Genomic DNA, 11831 nt, shown 5'->3' with positions numbered 1-11831 from the left:
AGACACACCACACACACCACACACAGACAGTAGACACACTACATCACACCACACACAGACACGGCACACCACACACACCACACACAGATAGTAGACACACCATATCACACCATACACAGACAGTAGACACACCACACACACCACACACAGACAGTAGACACACCACACACACCACACACAGACAGTAGACACACCACACACACCACACACAGACAGTAGACACACCACATCACACCACACACAGACAGTAGACACACCACACACACCACACACAGACAGTAGACACACCACACACACCACACACAGACAGTAGACACACCACACACACCACACACAGACAGTAGACACACCACATCACACCATACACAGACAGTAGACACACCACACACACCACACACAGACAGTAGACACACCACACACAGACAGTAGACACACCACATCACACCACACACAGACAGTAGACACACCACACACACCACACACAGACAGTAGACACACCACATCACACCACACACAGACACGACACACCACACACACCACACACAGACAGTAGACACACCACACACAGACAGTAGACACACCACACACAGACAGTAGACACACCACACACACCACACACAGACAGTAGACACACCACACACACCACACACAGACAGTAGACACACCACATCACACCATACACAGACAGTAGACACACCACACACACCACACACAGACAGTAGACACACCACACACAGACAGTAGACACACCACACACAGACAGTAGACACACCACACACACCACACACAGACAGTAGACACACCACATCACACCACACACAGACACGACACACCACACACACCACACACAGACAGTAGACACACCACACACACCACACACAGACAGTAGACACACCACATCACACCACACACAGACAGTAGACACACCACACCACACCACACACAGACAGTAGACACACCACATCACACCACACACAGACAGTAGACACACCACACACACCACACACAGACAGTAGACACACCACATCACACCACACACAGACAGTAGACACACCACACACACCACACACAGACAGTAGACACACCACACACACCACACACAGACACGGCACACCACACACACCACACACAGACAGTAGACACACCACACACACCACACACAGACAGTAGACACACCACATCACACCACACACAGACAGTAGACACACCACACACACCACACACAGACAGTAGACACACCACATCACACCACACACAGACAGTAGACACACCACATCACACCACACACAGACAGTAGGTTTGAGTGAGGATTTTGGGGAAAGGGAAAGCTTACACACTACTGATGGGAATACAAGTTAGTCCTCCCATTCAGAACAGCAACAGACAGTCATTTGCCTCAGCAATTCATCTGTGTGGCATATGTCCAAAGGAGATGAAAACAGTATGTCTAATAAACACTCCCATGTTCATGAAAACGTTGTTCACAATGGTTTATTAAAAATAGTTTTAATAAACAAAAGTTTACTAAAATACTGTCAACTGTTCACAATGGATCAACTTTAGTGTTCATCGGTGGCAAAATGGATAAAGTAAATATGATTTGTGTGTGTGTGTGTGTGTGTCCAGTGAAATGCTATTCAGTCATAAAAAGGAGACAGTCCTATCATGTGTGTCAGCATGAATGAATCTGCATGTCTCCGTGTTACATGAAAAAGAACAAACACAGAAAGATGATGGTCTCATTTGTCTGCGGAAGCTCAAAGAACTATGCATATTTTAAAATGCAATGGCTGTTCCAACTAGAACTCTCAGATTGTAGAGCCCTCTGGCCAGAAGTGCGTGCTGGAGAGGGCTCCTGTTATTAAAGGACAGGCGTGGAGAAAGGAGAGCATCTTTTCAGTGCATCCCCTCGTGTAACTTGAGTTTGGAGTACATGCGTGAATTGTTTTTTCAGGTAAATGAAAATAAGTTTAAGTTGTATCCAATTAGAAGCAACAGGAAGCATTGATTTTTTTTCAGTCCCCACATGAGATACCTGTACTGGAAAAGATTAGAGCCAGGGAACGGTGCAGGGAGGGAAGCGTTGCAGGCTTTGGCACTGATTTATCTGGGAGAAGGGAGTCGGCAACAGTTGGTTTTGATTACATGAGCATCACTGCAGCAGAAACCATGGATGGCCAGCTGTGGTTTGCCTCTGCTGAGTCTGCAGTAATTAGGGCAGAAGGGACTGGAGTTAGGACAAGTAGTAGTGGTAAAGTGTTCCGCACTGTTGGTCTTGGTCAGGGCTGGGATACTAGGTCACTGGACCATGCTGTTCCGGGACTGTTGCTTCATGTGCTCTTCTCTATCTAATCTGTGTTAGCCAAACACACAGAGGTTACTCCAGGCCACCAACAGTGAGAAGGGCGTCAGGTCACTGTGGGGGCCACAGGGATGGGCTGGCCTGCTCTCATATCTGGGGTTGGGTGGGGGCTGGGCACCACTGAGGCACCACTGGACACCACAGCCTTCAGGTAGTGGGCATACTGAAGACAGGGAGTCATCACAGAGCTTAGCCCAGGGAAGCCTGTCTAGGTGCAGGTGCATTTAGAATGGACTCTAAATCATCTCCAGATGTGTCTAGAGGTAAATCCCAACCCTCACTGCATGAGTGGGAGAAACTGCTGGGCTGTTTTTGGAAAGAGAGAAAGAAGTAAAGGCAAACTTGGCAGACAGGAACAGGAAGGCAAGGTGGATTGACTTCCTGGTGCTTTGCCTGTCAAAATACTGAAGAGGCAATGGCTTTAATTTACTGTTAGATTCTCTGGAAGGAGTGTTTCCTACTTCCCTGCCCCTTGGCTTGATTTTTTTTCTGAGTCTTCTAGTCCCAAGTGCACATTCCCTATCAAAATACTGAAGAGGCAAAGACTCTAATTTACTGTTAAATTCTCTGAAAGGAGTGTTTCCTATTTCCCTGCCCCTTGGCTTGATTTTTTTCTGAGTCTTCTAGTCCCAAGTGCACACTCTATTCTTGCTTCAGAACTCTATATAAGACTTCCCTTGGCTGGGTGGGTGTGGACTTCTGTAGCCTCTCAGACTTTTGAGGACAATATGGACCCCTCCCTGCTACCAGCAGTTCAGGTTATGGCTTATGAGGTAAAAGTGCCTTGGGGAAAATAAATATTGTTCAGTTGCTGTGGAACTTGTTATTTCTCAACTTAACAAATGATTCTTTGCCTAGTAACAAAGGGGTTTGGAGGTACCTTAAAAATATAAATGGTTCTGCAATAAAGAGATTGGTGGAACGAAAACTTGACACCAACTTCTGCCATGAACACAGGCAAACAGGATGTCAGCTCTAGTTTCTCAAAGCCAAGGCAGCTGAATTGCAACGCCCCCAGGGAGGTCACTTACCGATGTGGGTTGTGAAAGTGACCAAAGGCAGACCTGCTTCTGGGAATTGGAATTGTCTGGAAGGGAGACCTCCTTTCCAGACACAACAACAAAGCTCACATCTAACATCCAGATTCCAAACTCAGGAAAGGACTCTGGCTCCTCCACTCCAAACTTGACCTTTGAACCTCATCCAGGATGTGCATTAGAAGGAGAGCTAGCCCAAGAGATCAGTATGAAGTGGGGTTGGGTGGGGTTGGCTGTCAATTGTTGTTGGTGACCCACCGCTTTGCTCGGCTCCTCATGGCGTCATTCTTAGTGTTCTCCAGCTTCCCAAAGCACCAATCTAAGGGTAATTCTTCACCTACCGGTGGAGCCATATCCAGCAGAACAGCGTAACTACATCTCATATTTCTCCTCCCACCGGGATGATTTTCAACATACAAGTGAAATGAACTCTGCAAAGAGCTATAAGGGGAAATGGGTTGGGGTTCAAAGGCACAGGTTCTCATCTTACCCCTTCTGGTGCCCACCAGCAGCAGAGAGAGCAGGAAATACGTCACCTGTGTGTGATACATTTTCTACAGTCCTAGATATGAGACTAAATCCTATGAACAGCACTAAATCCTCCCGGGATCACTCAGATATGATTGTAATGGAGAGGAAGGAAATATGATGATCCAAGAAACCATGACTTCAGTACCAAGTGGACATGGGCTCTGTTTAAAGAAAGCTGGTCACTTTCCCAAAACCTTTTAGGATCTGTGAAAGCCTTTCTATCCCATAGGTAGGAATCCCAACATAACCCCAAATAAAAACATGAGAGTATGTTCTCAATCTACAGTAAATATTTTATCTGCAAATATATCCTATGTTTATAGCTAATTCATATGTAGTTCCCATTCAGTTTATTTAGGAAATGGGGTGGGGAAAATAACCTGTAATCATGTTTAAATGGAATGGAGGTGTTTGTTTGTTTGTTTGTTTGTTTGTGATAGTCATCTCAAGGATGTTGCTCTGGCTGTTCTGGAACTCACTATGTAGACCAGACTGGCCTCAAAACTCAGAGATCCATCTGGTTCTGCCTCCTGAGTGCTGAGATTAAAGGCATGTGCCGTTTCTCCCAGCATTTGTCAGTTTTGGTATTTTAACAGATTATCTTTTATTAATTCTTCAACAGCTTCATACTTGTAAAAATTGCATCTTGGTCACATCCATCCACCAGAACAATCGTCTCCCACTCCCCCAATGTGCCCTCAGCTCCCCCTTTGTCCTTTCCCTTTTATTGTAATGTAATAAAGTTTTATAGGTATTCTTCTCACTTTTAAAAATTTCGTTTTTAGTATAGCAGACAAGGTAGTGGGTATCACTATGGAAATTTTATATACATATACAATTATGTTTTTTTCTTCCTCTTCCTCCAACCCATCCCAGCCTTCCTCTTGCTGATCCCTCTCTTTCGCCATATAAAAAGCCCTGACTGAACTTTCCTTCTATGTACTGATGTTGCAGCATATTTACCAGAGAAGACCACTTGGACACGGGTTCAAAACAATGGAAAGTCTTTATCAGCCAGTCAATAACTACACCGGGTGTTTGGGACCCAAGTGCACTTCTAAGCCTCTCTTAGGGTGGGCTTTTAAGCAAAAAAACAAAAACAAAAACAAAAACACATCCTGAGTTGACACACCCCAGTTAGCAAAAACAGTTAGCCAAAGTAGAACTACAGAAGCTAGAAAGCAAGGTCGGTATGTTTAGGGATTTCCCAGAATTAAGAACGTTGATGGATTAGGTCTCTGTTCTTCTTTTGGCAGAGTGTTACATGCTGGGTTTCAAGGCCTGAATGGTACTCCATCATTGTATCAGTAGTGCTGAGGTCTGGGGACCAGTCACTCTGACTTTCCTCTCCAAGTCCTGGATTGAGTTAATCTACTTTGCTGTATACTCTCTGAAGTCACTGATCATTTTTACTAGCACTTTTTCAAATCTTCATCCAGGATTTCCAGTTTTCTGGAACCCACCTACCTGATGTCCCCACTAATGTATTTGTGGATGTTCTTATCTATGACTGTCCTAAGACTATAAAAGTCTGCATCACCACTTCCACGGTGCAACGTGTCATTCAGGGTCACGAATTCATGTTCTTAGGAATGCTTCCTTATGTTTGGCTCAGAATAAATGCTCTCTTATTCCTACTGGAGCAAGAGCTGTGTTTATATTAATAAAAGAAATCAAGTATATTACCCAAAACATCAAGCCAAAATGTTTGTAAAAATATAGTTAAGTCAGCAAGTTTGAAACCACTTGGGCTAAATGAAACACTGCCTCAAATATAGTGTGTGTGTGTGTGTGTGTGTGTGTGTGTGTGTGTGTGTTTGTGTGTGTGTTTATTTGGAATTGGCTCTGTGACAGTTAATCAGATGGTAACCAAAACCTGCCTGGAAAGTGACTGTTAAAATTTATTGCATTTCGCCGGGCGGTGGTGGCGCACGCCTTTAATCCCAGCACTCGGGAGGCAGAGGCAGGTGGATCTCTGTGAGTTCGAGGCCAGCCTGGTCTACAAAGTGAGTTCCAGGACAGCCTCCAAAGCTACAGAGAAACCCTGTCTCGAAAAACCAAAAAAAAAATTTATTGCATTTATAAATAGAACAATGAAACAAACTTAAAGCATAATTTCAACTAGGTTTAAAGAGAACTAAGTTTTAAAACTTACAACACTAATAAAATAATAGTTAAATTCATTCAAAGTAGCCACTAATAATTTTTGCTGTTGCCCAAAGGCATCCATGCTCACTAGGCAAGTGTGTGTCTTCTAACTCCCTCATAATCTTCTCCAAGTCTCTAAGCCCCAGGTATACCTGCCCTAGGGTCTTGGAGATTAGCTCTGATATCAATGCTGTTAGTCCATCAGGAGTAAGAGCCCTGACCGCAGACTCAGTGTTCTTTGAAGACTGAAGTTTTCTTAGAGGAAGATAACCAAAAAGCATGTTGGAAAGACATTTTCACATAGATCCAGCTGGGAAGAGGCAATGACTACATGTACAAACAGCCACAGAGGGCTAAAGGGATGGCTCAGTTGTTAAGAGAGATTATTGCTTTTCCAGAGGACCAAAGATTCAGTTCCCAGCTTCCATGTCAAGTTGCTCACAACCTCCTGTAACTCCAGTTTTGGGAGATCCAATGCCCTCTTCTGACCTCTGCTGAAACCCACACACTTGTCCCATTCATTCATTCAGACACATATAAATAAAAACAGTTTTAAAATCATTTGTACTGTGGGTGTTGGTGGCACACACCTTTAATCCCAGCACTTGGGAGGCAGAAGCAGGCAGATCTCTGTGAGTTCAAGGCTAGCCTGGTCTACAGAGACAGTTCTAGGACAGCCTCCAAAACAATACAGAGAAACCCTGTCTTGAAAAACAGAAGCAACAACAACAAAAAACAAAAAAAAAATCATTTGTAAAAGATTCAAAAATAAGATGGACAATGGTGGCACATGCCTTTATCCCATCACTTTGGAGGCAGGGGCATTTCTGTGAGTTTGAAGCCTGTCTGCTCTATGGAGTTAGTTCTAGAACAGCCAAGACTACACACAGGAACCATGTCTTGAAAACCTAAAAACAGGAAAAACAGTTTGGTACTGGCACGAAAATAGACAGGTGGACCAATGGAATCGAACTGAACACCCTCATATTAACCCATGCATGTATGAACGTCTGATTTTTGACAAAGAAGCTAAAAATATACAATGAAAAAAGAAATCATCTTCAACAAATGGTGCTGGCATAACTGGATGGTGGCATGTAGAAGAATGCGCATAGATCCATGTCTATGGCCAGGCACAAAACTTAAGTCCAAATGGATCAAAGACCTCAACATAAATCCAGCCACACTGAACCTTTTAGAAGAGAAAATGGGAGGCATCCTTGAACGAACTGGTACAGGAGACCGCTTCCTGAATATAACTCCAGTAGCACAAACACTGAGATCGACAATTAATAAATGGGACCTCCCGAAACTGAGAAGCTTCTGTAAGACAAAGGGCACAGTCAGCAAGACAAAAAGGCAACCCACAGATTGGGAAAAGATATTCACTAACCCCCCATCTGACAAAGGGCTGATCTCCAAAATTTACAAAGAACTCAAGAAGCAAGTCTCCAAAACACCAAAGGATCCAATTAAAAAGTGGGGTACAGAACTAAATAGAGAATCCTCATAGAGGAGACCAAAATGGCTGGGAACACTGGAAAAGAAAGATTTAAAATATATAAAGTGGAGAAATAGTTGAGGAAGACACTGCATCGGCCTCTGGCTTCCACTTGCATGCACACATACATGCACATGTTATATATACACTCACATACACTACAATGAACTACCTACATACCTACCATGTCAAAGATTAATAGTTCTGATGGATGGCAGGAGAGATAACTGAGGTTTGGGAAGAGTGACTGCTCTTCTAGAGGACTGGGATTCAGTTCCCAGCACCCACATGGCAGCTCACAACCATCTGTAACTCCAGTTCCAGGGGCTCTGATGCCCTCTACTGCAGGATTCCGCATGCATCACGCAACCACACACACATCCACACAAAACAAAAGACAAATAAAGAATTTGTCTTTGTCAGGGTTTCTATTGCTATGAAGACACCCCCACCACGACCATGGCAACTCTTACAAAGGGAAACATTTAATTGGGGTGGCTCACTTACAGTTCAGGAGTTTACTCTATTACCATCATGGCAGGAAGAAAAACAGCACGCAGGCAGACATGGTGCTGGAGAAGGAGCTGACAGTTCTTAAATCTTGATCCCTAAGCAACAGGAAATGGTCTGAGACACTGGGTGTGGCTTGAGTATGTATGAGACCTCAAAGCCCACCCCCACAGTGACACACTTCCTCCAACAAGGCTACACCTACTCTAATAAGGTCACACCTCCAAATAATGCCACTCTCTATGAGCTAATGAGGGTAAAATACATTCAAACTACCACATATTTTTTAAAAATGAGAATATTTATAAAATAAAGAAATTCAATGCTACTAGTCTCAAAGAAGATGTAGAAAAGCTGAAACTTTAGTACCACAGCCTAGGTTAAATCTGTATGAAAAGATCACTTAAAATATGATCACATATAACAAATTTTACCATTCTGACACACTGGAATTTTTATATAGAAAACATTCTAAGTAAAGGAAATATAAACTATACTATAACACCTAAGTCAACATCAAAACATAAACACACGCCAAGTGTGTTGTGCATGCCTTTCTTTAGTCTCCGCACTGGGGTGGCAGAGTCAGAATGATCTCTGAGGTCTTCTAGAGGTCCTGAGTTTAAGTCCCAGCAACTACATAGTGGCTTACAACCATCTATGATGAGATCTAGTGCCCTTTTCTGGGGTGCAGACATACATGCAGACCCTACATAATAAATAAATAGATAAATCTTTAAAAACAGATTGGCCTGTAGGTAAGCTTGTGGGACATTTTCTTAAATTAGTGATTGATGTGGGCTCACAATCATCTATGATGAGATCTGGTGCCTTTTTCTGGGGTGCAGACACACATGCACACCCTACATAATAAATAAACAAGTAAATATTTTGAAAAGATTGGCCTGTAGTTAAGCTTGTGGGACATTTTCTCTTTCTTTTAAACTTCTTTTTTTAAAGATTTATTTTTTTATGTATACAGTGTTATGCCTACATGTATGCCTGCAGGCCGTAAAAGGGTGCTAGATCTCATTACAGATGGTTGTAAGCCACCATGTAGTTACTAGGAATCGAACTCAGGACCTCTGGAAGAGCAGCCAGTACTCTTAACCTCTGAGCCATCTTTCCAGCCCTACATTTTCTTAAATTAGTGATTGATGTGGGAAGACCCAGTCCACTGCGGGTGGTGTCATCCCTAGGTAGTTGGTGATATATGAAAGTAGGCTGAGAAAGCCATGAGGAGCAACTCAGTAAGCAATGCTCCTTCCTTCACAGCATCTGTATCAGTCCCTGTCTCCAGGTTCTTGCCTCGGTTTCCTGCCCTGGGGTTTCTGGATGGTAAATTATAAACTGTAAGAAGAAACTAATCATCTTCTTCCCAAGTTGCTCTCAAACAGCATACACTAGTATAATGTCATTTCAAACCTGCAAAACAATACTTTATATGACTTAGTAGATTAGATAAATGAACGATCCAAATTTTAAGTCATTATATTCGGATGCTAATAGCAGTGACTTCTAGGAAGGATGGAGATGGGGAGAGAAGAAAACAGAGAAACTGGGAGGAATGAAGAACAACTTGAAGTTTTGTCAGATATCTGTAATGTCATAGTCTTAAAAAAAACACTGAGGCAAACATGGGGGCATGTTAAGTGTCCCTTTAATCCAGTCATGGATTAAATTATTATTTATTATCATTATTATTAAATTATTATTTGTCTAGGCTTTATATTTAATTGTCTTCAAAGAAACTAGAAGAATAAAAGCAAAAGTAAAATACATTGCATAATATCAAAAAATATATGATATAGATATATTTCATATCAAACTACAAAAAAAGAATTCAAAAGATAGGGTTGTGTCTTTGGTGTCTGATTTTTCTTTTTGTTTGTATGTGCAAGCTATTGACAAAAATAGATTTCCACGAGTTTGATATGATCAAGGGTGCCGGGAGCTGGGCAGTAGGAATGGAATTTGGCAAAGAAGGAACAAATAGTCCCTAAGCATGAGAGAAGGTGGATGTGGCAGCCCAGTGGTATCATGTGTTCTTCTTTTGCTTTGACAGACATTCCAAAGTATGATTCAAGAAATACCTTCAACAACTGCTTGCTGCTGGCATTGTTTTTCAATGCACTTACTTCTTTTTCATCTAACTTGGAAGACACAGGGGTACTACTTGAAACATCTAACGCCAAGGATCAGATCAGTGATGAGATAAACACTGTCCCAAGTCAATGATTGGGAAGGAGAAACCTCACCAACGCCAGAAAAATCTGGGTCTTAATCCAGTCTTAACTAGCTGTGAGGGATCTATTCATATAGTTTCATTGGTGATGTGAGCTTTTCTTCTACCAATTAAATGAAGGAATAGATTCAATTACTGCCTAAGGTCATCTTGGGCATCAGCATGGTACACTACCTACCTCCTGGTGTTGTGACTTTCCTACTCTAAATAAGCCAACCAAATAAACATGTCTTACTTTCAAGTGACAAAAGAGAAAATTTTGGAATCGAAAATTATGTTTCTGCTTTTGTCTATGTTTAATCATTTATTTTGTATGAGTGTGGGTACACATGCCTTAGTAGACATGTGGAGATCAGAGGACAATTTATGGGAGCTGATTCTTTCTTTCCAACGTGTGGGTCTGGAGGGGCTAACTTAGGTCATCAGGGTTTGCAGCAGGTGCCTTAAACCACCGAGCCTTCTCCACAGGCCCAGTTTCTGCTTTGTTTGTCTGTTTTCATTAATTTTGTCAACACTGTCAAAACTAGTATCAAGAAAATAGAAGAACCATATGAAAACTTTCTGAGATGAAACCCTACATTCATAGAAATTAGGACTTGTGTTTGTTTGTTTTGAAACAAGGTGTTTGCTTCATAGCACAGGTTTTTCTTGAATTGGAAATATTTTTATCGTAGCTTTCTAACTGCTGGGAACTAAAGTATGTACAACGACAACCAGCTAGTATCACAAATATTTTACAGAACTTTAAAAATATTTTAATTCTATTAATATAAGTATAGAAGAGTCCTACCAAGAAAAGGACACTTGAATAAGTACCATGAAAGAGACCAAGGAAATGTTAGGTTAAGAAGTTGAATTGCTTATTGAAGTATATGTGGTCATTTTTTCCCACTTTCTTTGTGTACTGGTTGCTGAAAAACAAGATGTTAAAAAAATTAAGTATTGCATCTTTAAAGAAGGAAGTAACTGCATCCTCAACAGCTATAGGTCTGATCCCCTCTTCTTCCTTCTGAAAGGATAACCCTCAAGTTTTAGCTAGGCAACTGGATTCTCGGATCTCTTTTCCCAGGAACTTCTTTTCCTTTGCAGTTAAGTGTAGCTTGGCTAAGAGTTAGAAGAACACCTTCTGCGTCTCATCCTTTAAAATGGAAGAGGGTCTGCATTTACTCTCTGCCTGTTCTGCACACTGGCATGCAGATGCTGGGTGTGAGGCAGCCTTGATTTTGTGAAGTAAGAGTACCTGAGGATGACCATGACAGTGAGACCAGTCTGGGTCACCTGATGACTTGGTGGGAAAAAAACAAGCCCTTTCTCCCTGGCCTAGAGACTGACCAGAGATGTTACTCTTAGTTACAATAGTTCAACTTATACCTCAGTTAATACAATGGTTGCCAGGGGTAGAACTATTTTCTTTTTCTTTCTTTGCCTTTGGGGGGGGTTCGCTTGTTTATTTGGGGGGCTATTTTGTTTTGTTTTGGGATTTGAGTTTTTGTTTGT

The 11831-nt window shown here is 42.1% G+C and overlaps 1 long non-coding RNA gene across 1 annotated transcript in view; it reads right to left on the bottom strand.

Annotated features, from left to right (window-relative positions):
• LOC121139168 overlaps window positions 1–8213 on the bottom strand; it is a 21323-nt gene extending 13110 nt beyond the window's left edge. Inside the window, exon 1 of the long non-coding RNA XR_005876010.1 lies at window positions 8087–8213. This is a non-coding gene — a long non-coding RNA (uncharacterized LOC121139168). The remainder of the gene's footprint in view (window positions 1–8086) is intronic.
• Between the last annotated feature and the right edge of the window lie 3618 nt (window positions 8214–11831).

This window comes from Mesocricetus auratus, unplaced genomic scaffold (genome assembly GCF_017639785.1).
Source record: "Mesocricetus auratus isolate SY011 unplaced genomic scaffold, BCM_Maur_2.0 Super-Scaffold_6731, whole genome shotgun sequence".
NCBI classification, from domain to species: Eukaryota; Metazoa; Chordata; class Mammalia; order Rodentia; family Cricetidae; genus Mesocricetus; species Mesocricetus auratus.
The sequence above is the reverse complement of the archived record's forward strand: the minus strand, read 5'-3'. Positions and strand labels throughout refer to the sequence as shown.